Source organism: Ahaetulla prasina, chromosome 2 (assembly GCF_028640845.1).
Source record: "Ahaetulla prasina isolate Xishuangbanna chromosome 2, ASM2864084v1, whole genome shotgun sequence".
NCBI classification, from domain to species: Eukaryota; Metazoa; Chordata; class Lepidosauria; order Squamata; family Colubridae; genus Ahaetulla; species Ahaetulla prasina.
Window position 1 is genome coordinate 153,050,607 of NC_080540.1, and position 16,017 is coordinate 153,066,623.

Here is a 16,017-nt window from a genome sequence, read left to right on the forward strand (position 1 = left end):
CTTTTTTTTTTTACTTTTAAAAGCATTATTTCGGCCGAAGAAAAAATGCTTTTAACAGTAAAAAAAAAAAAAAAAACCTCCGAGGATCGCACGGCTCAGCTGGGGCAGGGCAGGAGTTTTTGCTACCGGTTCTCTGAACCACCCACCGCCATCACTACTGGATTGGGTGATCCGGTCTGAACCAGGAGCATTTCACCCCTGAGCTAATGGTTAGAAACTTCAAAAGACTCTATTAGAAAATGAGTCAGTTGCGGAAGACAATATTCATTTCACTTTGCTTTGCTTGCCCATATTGCAATCTGAGACCTTAAACAGTTTGCAAAATATATCAGATTTGCGTGAAACCAGACCACTGTTCTAACTAGAGTTCTCTTGTATACAGTATTCTACTTGTTGTCTTTGAGCCACAAACTCTTTTTGGCTTCATGTTTTGGTAGAATTGATTTATTGGCACTCTATCTTGGCTCATTGACTTGTTTCTCTCATGTGATCCTTACATCTCTGTAGGACAACAAAAGTTTGTTTTCTCTGGAATTTATAGGCTGCTGAGTAAGCCATGCAGCTTTGCCTTCTGTTGCTTACTTTTTTGTATTCAATGCTCACATGGAGTTGCTGGATGAATCAACACTTCTTACTTTGATTCAGCTGTCTCATCTCAATTGTCCCAGCAAGTTTTTCTATCCTAATATTCTGAAAATGAATTTCAGTCAGGGCATCTGCCATCATTTGGCATGGAGGATAGGGATTTTATTGGGATTAATTATCTCAGATCAGTGTTTTGACGCTGTGATACCCCATCTCACAATTTTGACTTTTGCATAAGATAGATATTGAGGAGAGTAATTGCTCCACCAATGCTGTGAATTGTCATTTTATAACATTAATCTTGCATTGCATACACAGTTCAGAACCACAAGGTCTGAAAGTCACCCAAGGAAAAGAAATTTAGGAAAATACAATCAAATCGTAAATTCTTTTTTTAAATTTCACTTTCTAAGAATTATAGTTGTTCTTGGACTCACAGAGGCTGCTCAAGGAGCAAGTAGTGGCCATGATTCGGAAAGCTTTTGTATAACATTTGTTATGCACCTCTACCTGAATCAGGGAGCACTATGCATAGTCACTCACACTTTGGTTGGTTCCCATTTAGAGTATTGCAATTTACTCTACATGGAGCTGCCCTTGAAAACATCTGGAAGCTGCAGCTGATCCGTAATATGGCAGCACAAGCAATTACTGTATAGGTATGGCTAGGTTTGACCACAATACACCATTGCTTGGCAAGATGCAATGGCAAATCAGGATGCTGGGTGTCCCGTATAAAGCTCTACATAGCTCTGATTGCTTATGTCCACCACATCAGCCCTGACAGGAGGACCATCCAGATCCTGTAAATGAAAGAGTGTCAGCTGGCAGGATCTGGGAAACCTGCTTTTGCTATCACTACACTTGCCTTCTGGAGCACCTTTGTCCCCAGATTAGATTGTCCTCATCCTGCCAGTTTTTCAGAAAGCCCTTAAGGGCAAGATGTTAACAGATAACAGATTAACAGATTAACAGAGTTGGAACCCTAACCCTTGCAGGTCATTTAGTCCAACCCCCTGTCCAAGCAGGAGACCCTACATCTGCCTCTACCTAGGATTGAACTCACAACCTCCTGATTGTGAGGCAAGAGCTCCACCTCTAGGCCACAGCAGCCAGATGTGCTCTCAGGCATGAGGATCAGGAGGTTGAGTGAACCTATGAGATACTGTTAACTATTGTCGATGGCTACCATTTTTTGTTTTCTACTTGTTGTATGGCCTTATTTTTTAATTTTCATTTGGTATAATTGTACTGTACTATTTTTAACTGTGTGTCCTAAGAGTTGCTTTTGTGATAGGGGTGGTTATATAATTGGGGGGGGGGAGAGAACTAAATACTTGTATGTTCAGGGCATTGTGCAAAGCATGAATTTTGCTGAAGTAATTGGAATGGTAAGCACCATAACACATGCATGTGTACAGGCAGTAAACCGTGAAGGAAGTACAACACAAATCTCTGAGTTGTTGAAGAGAACTACCCCAAAATTAGATAAGTGTTAAAAGTTGAATGGGAATGTCATGATATTCAAGTCTCTTTCAAATTTTTTGGAACTTTTCAAAGTACCAATACTAGGCTAAGAAAATTATGCGGCATCTGCTAAAAATTGGTTGTTATGATTCCCAAAAAGGAGCAGAATACTAGAAATTATAGAATTGTTTCAAGATGGATCCAAGAAAATAGCAATATAAGAAGTGATTTTATCTACCCACTCAAAGACAAGATGTGCTGATGCTATATCAGTGGTTTCAAGACTTGCCTCAGTAAATGTTCTGAGTTCTCTGAGGTGTCAACACTTATAAAGGTGATCCGGTAGACATTGATTGCTTAGATTTTCAAAAAGCCTTTTGACAAAGTCACTCATTAAAGACTTGTGGGCAAACCATAGCAGCCATGACATAAACAGACAAGATCTTTCTGAATTGACAGCTGATTAAAGAAGAGAAAGCCAGCAGTAGAAATAAATATTCAGTTCTTGCAGTAATGGGAAGTAAACAGTAGGGTCCTTCAAGCACTGGGACCAATTATTTTTAACTGGTTTTGGGGATGTAGAGTGAGATGGCCTGGGTTGCTAACAAAACAGCAAATTACTTAGGCTAAATAGTCTAAAGAGAAAACTCCAAAAACTGAAGGCATGGGTATTAAAAAAATTGACATCATTCCAGTATAAGCAAAATTTAAGTCATGTACATTGGGACAAAGCAAATCTAATTTCATATATACCTTGCTGTATTCTGAGGCTGAGCTAATAGAAATTGACCAGGAAAGAGATTTTAGGAGGGTGATGGGTTTCCAAGTGAAAGCAGCTCTTTATTGTGCAGCTGCCATGAAAAAGGCGAGTTCATTGTTGAGGATCATTAAGAAAGGAATTGAAAATAAAACTGCCAATATTGTAATGCCTTTATACCAATCTCTGGCACAACTAAGAATAATGTGTACAGCTTTCATCATCCTGCAGAGAATATTGTTGAAAGCTTCAGGGTCAGAAAACAACAACCACATTTAATAAGCAGATGGAATAGTTATCCGGTGAGAAAAAATATTTGGGGGCTTACAACTAGAAAAAAAAAAGTAAGCGGGTGGGGGACTAATACGATAAATTGTGACTATTCAGTATGAATAGCATGGATTGCAATAGTGGCCACGGCAACCCATGGTACCTGCCTGGTTTCCTGATCATCTGATATTTTACATTTTTAAAAAATGTAATTAAAAGACTGGCAAAATGATAGACTTTTTAAATTTTTAATATATTTTTTTTAAGAATACTTCGGGGCCCCAAATAGGCTCAATAAAGACCTAGTTCTGCGAATTGGCTTGGACTCCAATGTGGAGGTGCCACTCTGGAGGTGGTTGATGAAGCAATAGCAGAGTCCACCTTCCCCCCACCTTGCATTCTGGTCCCTCTCTCCCCTTTTTTTAGTTATAATCTCTGTGTATATGTATTTGGGCAGCACAGTGGTCTAGAGGTGAAGATGCTTACCTCCCACTCGAAAGGTTGAGAGTTCAATTCTAGTCAGATGGCAGATATTTCTCTATCAGGGTACAAAGAGAATATATCTGCTGCAAACCTGCATAGGCATCAGGAAGGGCATCTGGCCAGTAAATGCTCAGCTACACTCAGACACCCTGACTCCACCCCAATAAAAGGGATTACAGTGTCACAAAAATAAAATAATCTTATCTTGTCTTATCTATTTATCTATCATATTTCCCCAAAAATAAGCCCTAAATGGAAAATAAGCCCTAATGTGTCTTTTGGAGCAAAAAATAATATAAGACCTGGTTTTATTCTCAGGAAAATACAGTATCTATCTATCTGGTTCTTAATTGCTTTTAATGTTATAAACCACCCAGAGTCACCTCGTAGCAAGATGAGAGGTAAACAAATTTTCTAACTAAATAACCAAACTCCCTTCTACCAATGGTTAATGGCACTCCAGTCCTCAGAAGTGTGTCCACTCTCCATAAAAATGACAAACAGGCACCAAGCATCCTGAAATGGGATGGCATAGGGAACATGGGAGATAGCATTCTGATTTGTGCTTTGTTCTCATTTGTTACTGACTAAGCTCACCACTAACTTTTCTACAAAGCGATGCATAACATGTTCCAAAATTTATAAATGCTCCCACTAGCTCAAAAAAGCTGAGGGCTCTTTTGATAGGAGAGGAAAATGGATGTGATTTTTTTTTCTTCCCCCTCTCAAAACCCTTGCAGCAAAGCTGTACAGATAAAGATTAAGATCACAAACTTGGACAGTTTTAAAATAAAATGAATTAATGAAGTCACAACTATATGTTGCTTCTAATATCAGAAGTACCAGGAAGCATTGTTGCTTATAAGGTCTGCAAATACATTTAAGTGATCACAATGGGAACAGAATGCTGACCTAAATGGGCGTTTGGCTGTTCTTGTGGTCTCTGGATCCTCTGAGCGCATCAATATTCCATACAATATTCTTCTAGTAAACTGTTCCCTTGCTCCTGCATAATTTTGTTAACTTTGTTGATATCTTTATTTCCCCAGCAGCTGAACTACATACAAATTAGGACATGTGCTGTCTGATTTTTCTTTTTGTTGTTCTTTGTTAATGGGTAGAAGTTGTTACACAGTGAAAGCCTAGGTCAGGGGTATCAAACTCGTGGTGTCACGTCGGCGTCAGGTGATGTATCACAATTATTCCCCTTCGCTAAACCCGGCATTAGGTGTGGCCAGTGCATGACGCATCCAGCCTGCAGGCCACGAGTTTGACAGCCCTGGCCTAGGTTGTAAGCTACTGAAACTCAAAACATACTTGATAGTTTTTTCTGCAAAGAAATATTCATTGTGGAGAATAAATCTGGGTTGAATCCTGCATTCTGGATTTATGAGATGATTTACACAACAGGAAAAAGGACATTTTTTTTCAACCTTGTTTCAGGAAGCCAAAGGTATTTGTAGCAGAATGTGGGAGAGACCAGGCAACTAATAGTGCGTGGTCAGTGAATAATTTTCTCAAAGCAAATAAAGAAAAACAGGAATCTTTTTAAAAGGATTTCTCACCTACCCTTGTTTAGTATAGAACCTCTTATGCAATTTTTCAGCTACATTTTCCTGTATACATTTAAACAATTATCAGTCAGATGATCATACAGTGCTGCATATTAGGGGATCATTCTGATCAAAAGCTTCCAACAATGTTTCAGGTTGAGTCTGGAGATGGAATGAAAGTATAGCAATTCTACTTCTTTTTGGAACAGATACAAATTCTGGAACAGATACATATCTACTTCTATTCTCTTCATGTTAACTGGTCTTTCTCAGGGGGGAAATGTAAAATTTGTTACTACTGGTTCTGTGGGCATGGCTTGCTGGGGGGGGTAATGCGACTGGGTGGGTGTGGCCAACTTTTTTTCTTACTTTTAAAAGCATTTTTTCTACAACCTCTTCAGCTGTTAAAGGGTTCTGATGATCAGACAACTCAGCTGGGATCGCCAGAGGGGAAAAAAGCTTTTAAAGGGTTCTGACAATCCCAGCTGAGTTGCCTGATCACCAGAACCTTTTAAAAGTATTTTTTTTGCAACCTCTTCGGCTGAAGAGGTTGTACAAAATGCTTTTAAAAGGTTCTGGTGATCAGGCATCTCAGCTGGGATCTCCAGAGGAGCCTTTTAAAGCTTTTTCTTTTACAAGCTCTTCGGCCGAAGAGGTTGTAGAAAAAATGCTTTTAAAGGGTTCTCACGATCCCAGCTGAGCTGCGCGATCATCAGAGGCTTTTTTATTTTACTTTTAAAAGCATTTTTTTGGTGGAAGAAAAAAATGCTTTTAAAAGTAAAAAAAAAAACCTCTGATGATCGCGCGGCTCAGCTGGGGTGGGGGGCCCAGCAATTTTTGCTTCCAGTTCTCTGTACCACCCGCCACCATTGCTACCGGCTCGGGCGATCCGTTCCAAACCGGGAGCATTTCATCCCTGGTCCTTCTGCAATTTTTGCAAACAGGGAAATTAAAGAGAAGCCAGTTGACCAGACCTGGGCATTAAGCCCACAGATCACACCCGGCCCTTTGTCTGTCCCTTTTTAGCCCACAGCATCAACAGCATTGGACAGGGAAATGAGCGGAGGGCGGGAGGCATGGGGGGGCAGCAACAGCCCTCCACAACAGTCCCAGTTTTTCATGTGGTCCCTTGGAAAAATTAATTGCCTACCCCGAAGTACACTGAACAGAACTAATGGAAAATTAGGTTAAGTTGTTCAGCATGAATGTTTGTTATCTGCGTAGGCATATTTGTGAAATTCTTATGGTATAATTATTTAATGAAGTCACAACTATATGTTGCTTCTAATATCAGAAGTACCAGGAAGCATTGTTGCTTATAAGGTCTGCAAATACATTTAAGTGATCACAATGGGAACAGAATGCTGACCTAAATGGGCGTTTGGCTGTTTTTGTGGTCTCTGGATCCTCTGAGCGCATCAATATTCCATACAATATTCTTCTAGTAAACTGTTCCCTTGCTCCTGCATAATTTTGTTAACTTTGTTGATATCTTTATTTCCATTTTTCCCCAGCAGCTGAACTACATACAAATTAGGGCATGTGCTGTCTGATTTTTCTTTTTGTTGTTCTTTGTTAATGGGTAGAAGTTGTTACACAGTGAAAGCCTAGGTCAGGGGTATCAAACTCGTGGTGTCACGTCGGCGTCAGGTGATGTATCACAATTATTCCCCTTCGCTAAACCCGGCGTTAGGTGTGGCCAGTGCATGACGCATCCAGCCTGCAGGCCACGAGTTTGACAGCCCTGGCCTAGGTTGTAAGCTACTGAAACTCAAAACATACTTGATAGTTTTTTCTGCAAAGAAATATTCATTGTGGAGAATAAATCTGGGTTGAATCCTGCATTCTGGATTTATGAGATGATTTACACAACAGGAAAAAGGACATTTTTTTTCAACCTTGTTTCAGGAAGCCAAAGGTATTTGTAGCAGAATGTGGGAGAGACCAGGCAACTAATAGTGCGTGGTCAGTGAATAATTTTCTCAAAGCAAATAAAGAAAAACAGGAATCTTTTTAAAAGGATTTCCCACCTACCCTTGTTTAGTATAGAACCTCTTATGCAATTTTTCAGCTACATTTTCCTGTATACATTTAAACAATTATCAGTCAGATGATCATACAGTGCTGCATATTAGGGGATCATTCTGATCAAAAGCTTCCAACAATGTTTCAGGTTGAGTCTGGAGATGGAATGAAAGTATAGCAATTCTACTTCTTTTTGGAACAGATACAAATTCTGGAACAGATACATATCTACTTCTATTCTCCTCATGTTAACTGGTCTTTCTCAGGGGGGAAATGTAAAATTTGTTACTACTGGTTCTGTGGGCATGGCTTGCTGGGGGGGGGTAATGCGACTGGGTGGGTGGGGCCAACTTTTTTTCTTACTTTTAAAAGCATTTTTTCTACAACCTCTTCAGCTGTTAAAGGGTTCTTATGATCAGACAACTCAGCTGGGATCGCCAGAGGGGAAAAAAGCTTTTAAAGGGTTCTGACAATCCCAGCTGAGTTGCCTGATCACCAGAACCTTTTAAAAGTATTTTTTTTGCAACCTCTTCAGCCGAAGAGGTTGCAAAAAAAATACTTTTAAAAGGTTCTGGTGATCAGGCATCTCAGCTGGGATCTCAGAGGAGCCTTTTAAAGCTTTTTCTTTTACAAGCTCTTGGCCGAAGAGGTTGTAGAAAAATGCTTTTAAAGGGTTCTCACGACCCCAGCTGAGCTGCGCGATCATCAGAGGCTTTTTTATTTTACTTTTAAAAGCATTTTTTTGGTGGAAGAAAAAAATGCTTTTAAAAGTAAAAAAAAAAACCTCTGATGATCGCGCGGCTCAGCTGGGGTGGGGGGCCCAGCAATTTTTGCTTCCAGTTCTCTGTACCACCCGCCACCATTGCTACCGGCTCGGGCGATCCGTTCCAAACCGGGAGCATTTCATCCCTGGTCCTTCTGCAATTTTTGCAAACAGGGAAATTAAAGAGAAGCCAGTTGACCAGACCTGGGCATTAAGCCCACAGATCACACCCGGCCCTTTGTCTGTCCCTTTTTAGCCCACAGCATCAACAGCATTGGACAGGGAAATGAGCGGAGGGCGGGAGGCATGGGGGGGCAGCAACAGCCCTCCACAACAGTCCCAGTTTTTCATGTGGTCCCTTGGAAAAATTAATTGCCTACCCCGAAGTACACTGAACAGAACTAATGGAAAATTAGGTTAAGTTGTTCAGCATGAATGTTTGTTATCTGCGTAGGCATATTTGTGAAATTCTTATGGTATAATTATTTAACTATGTAATACTATGTTCTCTTAATTATGTTAATCCAAAACAAGCCTTACTGATCAAATTTCTTCATTTATGTGTAATGAGCAAAGAAAATTCAGCATATAAATCCCATTAAAAATTCTTTTTCAAAACAGTCTCTCTCTAGAATACCATTAAGCATTTATAGGCTCTTGACCTCAGGAATCCAAATTTCTAATAATGAGGAATTAGCGGAATTCTGCTGGTATATTCCAAATGTATTTCCTCAAACGTTAGTATTTGGACTGGATCATTTTTAATGGAAATCATCAGGAGATTTGTTTTTCCATGTCAGCAGAAGCTGTATTATTATAACCTGGTTCCGTAAGCTCAAAACATAGCCTGGTCGATTCTAACCCCATGCAGAGCCTCAGTTGACTGATGACAAGCTTCTTACATGTTAGAGCAGTGTTTCTGCTCTAACCCTGGCTCATGAGAGGCATTATGCAGAACCCAGCAGGTGTACTCTTGTCTTTTCTGCTTTAGGCCTTCAAAAATATTCTAGCTCCCTAAAATAGTCAAAGAGATTTCCCCAAAAGGATGTTTGTAAAATAATTGAGGTAGGGGGAATTATTGATAGTTGTAACACTGAGGCTTAACTTTAAAAAAAAAAAAAAATTGGCACGGCACATCATCTGCTTTATTCTATGTTAATATTTAATTCAGCTGAACTAACTGCAGAGCACCCCAAAGAACATTACATGCCTGTATCCCACCTGCCTGGTGAAGTGATGAATTCTCCAGGGAAGTCAAGTCTCCAGGATTTTTAATGCACTCTTTAAACTGGGATATAAATTAAAATAAAGTAATAGTGGAAATGGACATACACACACCCCAGAGAGTTTTAACTTCATCTAACGTTCGGTATTATGGTGGCATTGATAAGCAGTAAAGCCAAAACAGACTGGAGAGTCTGGCTGTGATCAACTGCTTAAGCCAAGAACAAATGTAGTCAAAGGGACATTTGTCCATAGATATCAGCTGGACTTGGTCAATTCTGTAAATCAGGATGGTTTGGTTTAAATCAGGATGATTTGAAGCTTTGATTTAAAATACAGATTTGTTGCTGGATGAAGATGTTGTGAACTTTAATACACTTCCTGAACATGTCAATATGCCATTTGGTGGTAAATAATATGCACATTGATAATTAATTAAGAAATTTCATACAAACCAGGAATATATTTCAAAATACTTGGCTAACCCTAGTATTCAACTTGTTGCTCTCTGTGTTCATGAGACTATATAAAACAAGGTTACTTCCTTGAAGTAAATCCCATAACATAAATATATGTCGCATCAGAGTACAGGTTTCTGGAGTTTCTTAGAAGCAAGAGTTAATAGTTTTTGAATAGAAGGGGAGGACAAATATTCATTCATGCTTTTTGTTAGGAGTGAACTCATAAATATTCACATGTCCTAAAATGCAAGGAAATTTATTTATTAATTTTATTTATTTATTTGTTGGAATTTGTCAAACAAAAAGAAGACCAAGAATAAGAGAATTAAAATATTATGTTATTTTAATTGAGAGGGACAATAGGCACGTTAGTGCACTTATGCACGCCCCCTCTACTGACCACTTAAGTATGGTCCACAGAAGTCAATTTGTGATTGAAACTGAAAATTTGTAGCTGAGACAACTGAATCAGGTAGGGCATTCCAGACTTTGACAACTCTATTACAGAAATCATATTTTTTACAGTCACGTTTAGAACGATTTACATTGATTTTAAAGCAGTTGTTCACGTGCATATTATTGCAATTAAAACAGAAAAAGTCATTTACAGGTAAAACATTGCTACATATAATTTTGTATGCAACACTTAGGTCTGACCACAAGCGATGCAGTTCTAAGTTATCCAAACTGAGAATTTTGAGCCTAGTAGCATAAGGAATTCTATTGTGAATATCAAATGGAAGTGTGAGCTAATGTGTTTCTATATATATTAATATAACAATGATGGATGCTAATGGATATAGTATAATCAGAGGTGGGTTTCAGCAGGTTCTGACCAGTTCTGGAGAACCAGTAGTGGAAATTTTGAGTAGTTTGGAGAACCAATAGTAAAAATTCTGACTGGCCCCGCCCCCATCTATTCTCTGCCTCCTGAGTCCCAGCTGATCAGGAAGAAATGGAGATTTTGCAGTAACCTTCCCCTGGAGTGGGGTGGGAATGGAGATTTTGCAGTATCCTTCCCCTGCCACGCCCAACAAGCCATGCCACGCCCAACAAGCCACACCCACAGAACTGGTAGTAAAAAATTTTGAAACCCACTACTGAGTATAATATTCCCTAAATGCAGTGCAGGACTCAATTAAATCTGAAGAAAGTTTAGCTGTTATGGACCTACTATTCATGTAATTTCCATGAGTCAGCCTTGAAATGGGACAGGTTGGAAATTTTGGATCCATTGAAACTAAAGCCCTTTTTTCTGACAGAAATTCTCATAATTTGACAACTCAAATACATTAGCACATACATAGATAATTTCCTCACAAATTGAAACCAAATGCATATGCCTGGGGAGAGAATAAAAAGACTGAAGAAGGGAAACATCTTCTCCGCATGCTGTCAATTTAATCCTAGAAAGTTTTGAAAATTAATCTCAGCAGTTAAGATTGCTCTGTTGTGTAAATTGAAATGCTTTAAGCTTTGAAATCCATTTTTTCCTCTTCTACGTGGAGTAGCTCAAACAAGCTTGTTTGCATAAATTTACTTTTCCTTTTTTTAAAGCAGTTATATAGTCAAAGAGTTTTAATACAAACAACTCATTACTTTTAAATTCATTTCATCATTCTAATTTCAGTGAATTTAGGGAGGGCTTTCTTGTGTTTTTTTTTAATTTGATCCAAATTATCTTTTGCATTTCTCTTAAAACTGTGTCTCATAAATGTAGCCCGCTGTCAACCCTGGACTGATTGCAGAATTAAATGCAGAATCCTCATCCCCGCAAATTAGAAATGGCTTTTTGCCACATACAGTACATAAAGGCTCCCAGAGTCAATTTATTGGTGAAAGAGATAGTATATAAATTTAATAAATAAGTAAATAAATAAATAATAAGACAAGTTAACCCAGCCCTGTTCCTTGTTAGACATAGGGAAAAAATGGTCTTTTAAAAACAAAACAATACTTGGTAGAAAAAAAAAGGGTTGTTATCTCTCCTTCAGGCTCTGATACATGTTTTGGAAACTGAAAGGAGTTGGAGAAATTCAGGTAAATGAAGCAAAGAAGCCTGCGGTTAAGGAATATTTCATTTTTAAATAAATAATAAAAGGTATAGGCAGGATTTTTAACTAGTCAAAAAAAAAATTATGTTGTTGTCGGGTGCTCTGTGTTCCATGTTCTTTATTTCTCTGTACATGTTATGGAACTGGATGTTTAATATCAACTTTTATTGATCCTTCTGATCAATGAAGATAATTTTTTTTAAAAGAATCTCCTATTAATTGTAATATTATTTACTGTTATTTGGGGGACTGCCTATCCTATCCTTGCTACCTGTCTACCTCTACTATCTGAAGCAGCCGGAGAGGCATATTACAGGTGCCATCTACAAACAGTGTCATCTGGCAGGACCCAGGAACAGAAACTTTTCTGCCCTGTGAAACATTATCCCCCCAGAATTTAGATTGGCCGCAATTTTCCTGGCCTTTAGGAGCAATAGCAATAGCACTTAGACTTATATACCACTTTTTACAGTGCTTTCCAGCCCTCTCTAAGTGGTTTACAGAGTCAGCTTATTGCCCCCAACAATCTGGGTCCTCATTTTACCCACCTGGGAAGGATGGAAGGCTGAGTCAACCTTGAGCCTGGTGAGATTCGAACTGCCAAATTGCAGGCAGCCAGCAGTCATCAGAAGTAGCCTGCAGTACTGCATTCCAATCACTGCGCTACCGTGGCTCAGGAAGGCCATGGGAATGCTAGCTCTGCCAACGTGCCTGGAGATCTGGCAGTGGTAGAGATCTTTTACAATGGCTGTGTTGAGCTGGTGTAAGGATGGATTCTGCCCCTGATCATTTTTATTTTTGTTTTAAAATGATCATTGTTTTTTTTATATGTTTGCATATTGGCGTTTTAACTTGTTTTTATTGGATTGTTGCGCTTCTCTGTTGTGAGTCACACAGAATGGCTTAGATGAGATGACTGGCCATACAAATTAAAATAATAATAGTATAATAGATTATACCTGCCTTGCAGAAATGGAGGCAGAGGTTTACTTCAATTCAAACAAATTGTTGAAAAAACAAAAGTGTGCATTGGCTGACTATATAAAAGATGCAAGTTTAACATTGGAACTAACAATGTACAGGAAGCAATGTGACTATAGAAATAATAATTATTTCTATATTAAAAATTGTAAAATAAAATAAAAAACATAACCTGAATGCTGGTAAGGAAAAGTATTACATGGTCAATTTCTACAAGAGATCAAAGGGAAAATGGATAAATATAAAAACTGGCAGTGACTTACAACTGAAATATTAAAAAAAAAGAAATAGAAAATTTGATTTTTACTATTATGCGAACTAATTTAATCAAAGCCATAACTGAAAAAATCTTCAGATAATTCAAAGTGGAGATTGTACAGAGCAGCAGAAGAAACAGTAAATCATATACTCAGCTCACACAAGAAAATTGCACAAACTGATTATAATCAACGATATAACACAGTCATCAAAATGATTCACTGAAAGATCTGTAAAAATTATCATGTGCCAGTAACAAAAAGTTGTTGGGTACATGGAATTGAAAAAGTAATAAAAAATGAGCAGGCTGAAGGTTGCCTCCAGAAGTTTTGGGTGTTCCTTCATCACTGGAGGTTTTTAAGAAAATACTGGACAGCCACCTATCTGAAATGGTATAGGATCTCCTGCTTGAATAGGGGGTTGGACTAGAAGACCTCCAAGGTCCCTTCTGTTTGGTTGAAGTATTATGGGATTTCCGAATACAAACTGGTAAAGTTTTACTCTCATCCTAAGCCGAAGAAAGAAATGGAAAAAGTTCAGCCAGAGTTCTTTTTTTTTAAATTTTCTTATACATAACACATAGAATTCTTGCCAGATTCTATATATCTATCTCCCATCCATCTCAGGGCTGTGCTGCCATTCCCCCGCTCCCCCATTTCTATGATTTTTTTTAATGGCTATGCTCAGAGTGATCTGGTCTTATGGAAAGAGTGTCTGGTGGTAGAATTACATATAGATCATCCTTTTTTTCACTGGAGTAATAGTGTTTGATCAGGACATTCAGATATAATGAACACAAAGGATCTGACATTATCTAAGAAATATGGCCTATATATAACTAGGCTACATATAATTCCATATTATATATTGGTTTTTTTTCAACCTATCCTTTTTTCAAACAGCTCAAATCATCATTCTTGCTTATTTCAACAATTCCTTAGAGTGGATTCATTCGTTCGTTCGTTAGTTCGTTCATTCATTCATTCATTCATCTGATAATGCTGACTCCCATTGGATTCCCTGCAATTAAGAGTGTTGAACAGATCTTAAAAATCCACATTAAAATGAAAGATAGAAAAGATCATCAACTGAGTGTCAGAGTCCAATATTTTATCAGTTATAATATAAAAAGGTAAAGGTTCCCCTTGCACATATGTGCTAGTTGTTCCTGACTCTAGGGGGTAGTGCTCATCTCCATTTCAAAGCCGAAGAGCCAGTGCTGTCTGAAGATGTCTCCATGGTCATGTGGCCAACACCAAAGGCACACAGAACGCTGCTACCTTCCCATCAAAGGTGGTCCCTATTTTTCTACTTGCATTTTTTATGTGCTTTCGAACTGCTAGGTTGGCAGAAGCTGGGACAAGTAACGGGAGCTCATCCCGTTATGTGGCACTAGGGATTTGAACCACTGAACTGCCAACCTTTCGATCAACAAGCTCAGCGTCTTAGCCACTGAGCCACTGCATCCCTGGCAGCTATAATATATTGACTCCTTTTAGGGTATGGTGCTTTTCAATTATACCTGTTATGGTAGAGGTTCTCAAACCCTGGGCCATAGACTCGCAACGGTTTGCAGTGCTCCAGCAACCAAGCAGCGCAAACAAGCGAAATCTCATCCGCACGTATGGGATGCAGGCAGCGTGACAAACCACGCCCACTCCAGTCCACGGAAGGCCTCTCTCCATGGAACCTGGTGCTCAAGGGGGTCACTGTGTTACGGAAATACAGTATTGAAAAGTTCTTTGGCTTTTAAATCAATTGGCAATCTTAATTATTTGGGGCATAAAATATGAACATATTGCAGGAGACATTGCTAAGATTTTTTTTTATTTTTTTTGGCATTATCTGAAAAGAAGAAGAAAACAAGAGAGATACTTTAGAGAGAGAAAAACTGCATTATTTTTTATGATGCAAAAAGATGGAAAAATACGTTATGGATGATAAAGGTTGTTTCTCCATGAATATGAAGAAATAAATCAATACGTGGCATTATGACTTAATTATATCGCATAGGAAGAGGCCTCAAGACATGTTTCTCATTACTTTGATAACGGATTGAATTTTTTAGAAAGAGTAATTATTGGGTTTTTTTTTAAAAAAATCTTGAAATGATGTTGATTTATAGCAATGGAGTTACTAGAAGCAAGCCAAGGAGAAAGGTCTGCATGTAGATAATTTGATTAGTTTGAAAATGGATGCCTCAAATCGTTTCCCAAGTACGCTAAAGGAGAGGGGAAACAGACTATGCAAATTGTGCCTGTAACCCTAAACCACGGTGTACATTCTAATGGATTTTTAAACAGTGAATTTGCCTTCAATGGATTCTAAGTGGAGAAGTGACAGAATGGGAAAATAGTTAAGTACCACTCAATTGATGATTTTACATCCCAAATCACCACCTATACCTCTCTCCACAGGGTGTTCAGTGCATTTCCTGAGAGGGAATTAAGTGGGCGAGCAACAGCTGAGGAATGGATGGATGGCTGACTTGCCAGTTACTTTTCTACCCTGGATAAATTATGCTGGATGTGGCATCTCATATTTTAAAAAGATTGTGAGGCAACTGTGCAACATATAGTCTGATTTCACCATAAAGCCTTCAGTTAGGATTACAACTAGAGCAATGGGAGCTTTTCTAAAGAATCTGGGGATAATGATTTTATGATTTAATGTAGCTGTGGCCTTCAGTTGGCATAAGATCGTTATTATACATTGCTACACTGAAGACAAAGATATTTTTCCCCCCATTCTTGGCACATAACGTTTATAGTGTAATGGTTTGGTAAATTGTTAGACAGGTTTTTAAATTGCTTCATTGTGTTGGTCTTGGACATAGAAATAATATGCAGGTACAGGCCTATAACTACAAATCATAGCATACTCAGGCATTTTTAGCCTGAAATAGAGCTGTGTAGTAGATGTCTTTATTCCAAATACTGTTCTGAAGCAAGGCCTTTAGAAGAAAGTTTTTAAAAAGTTAAGAATGTTGGTATATGTGGAATAGATTTCCAAAACAAAGCTAAAGTACCCCTGGGATCAGGACTAAAGGAATTGTTCATGAAAATTCCCCAAGGAATCAGATGGTTACAAGCGTTGATGTCAGTCTTCTAAAGAAATGTTTTTATATGCTTCTACC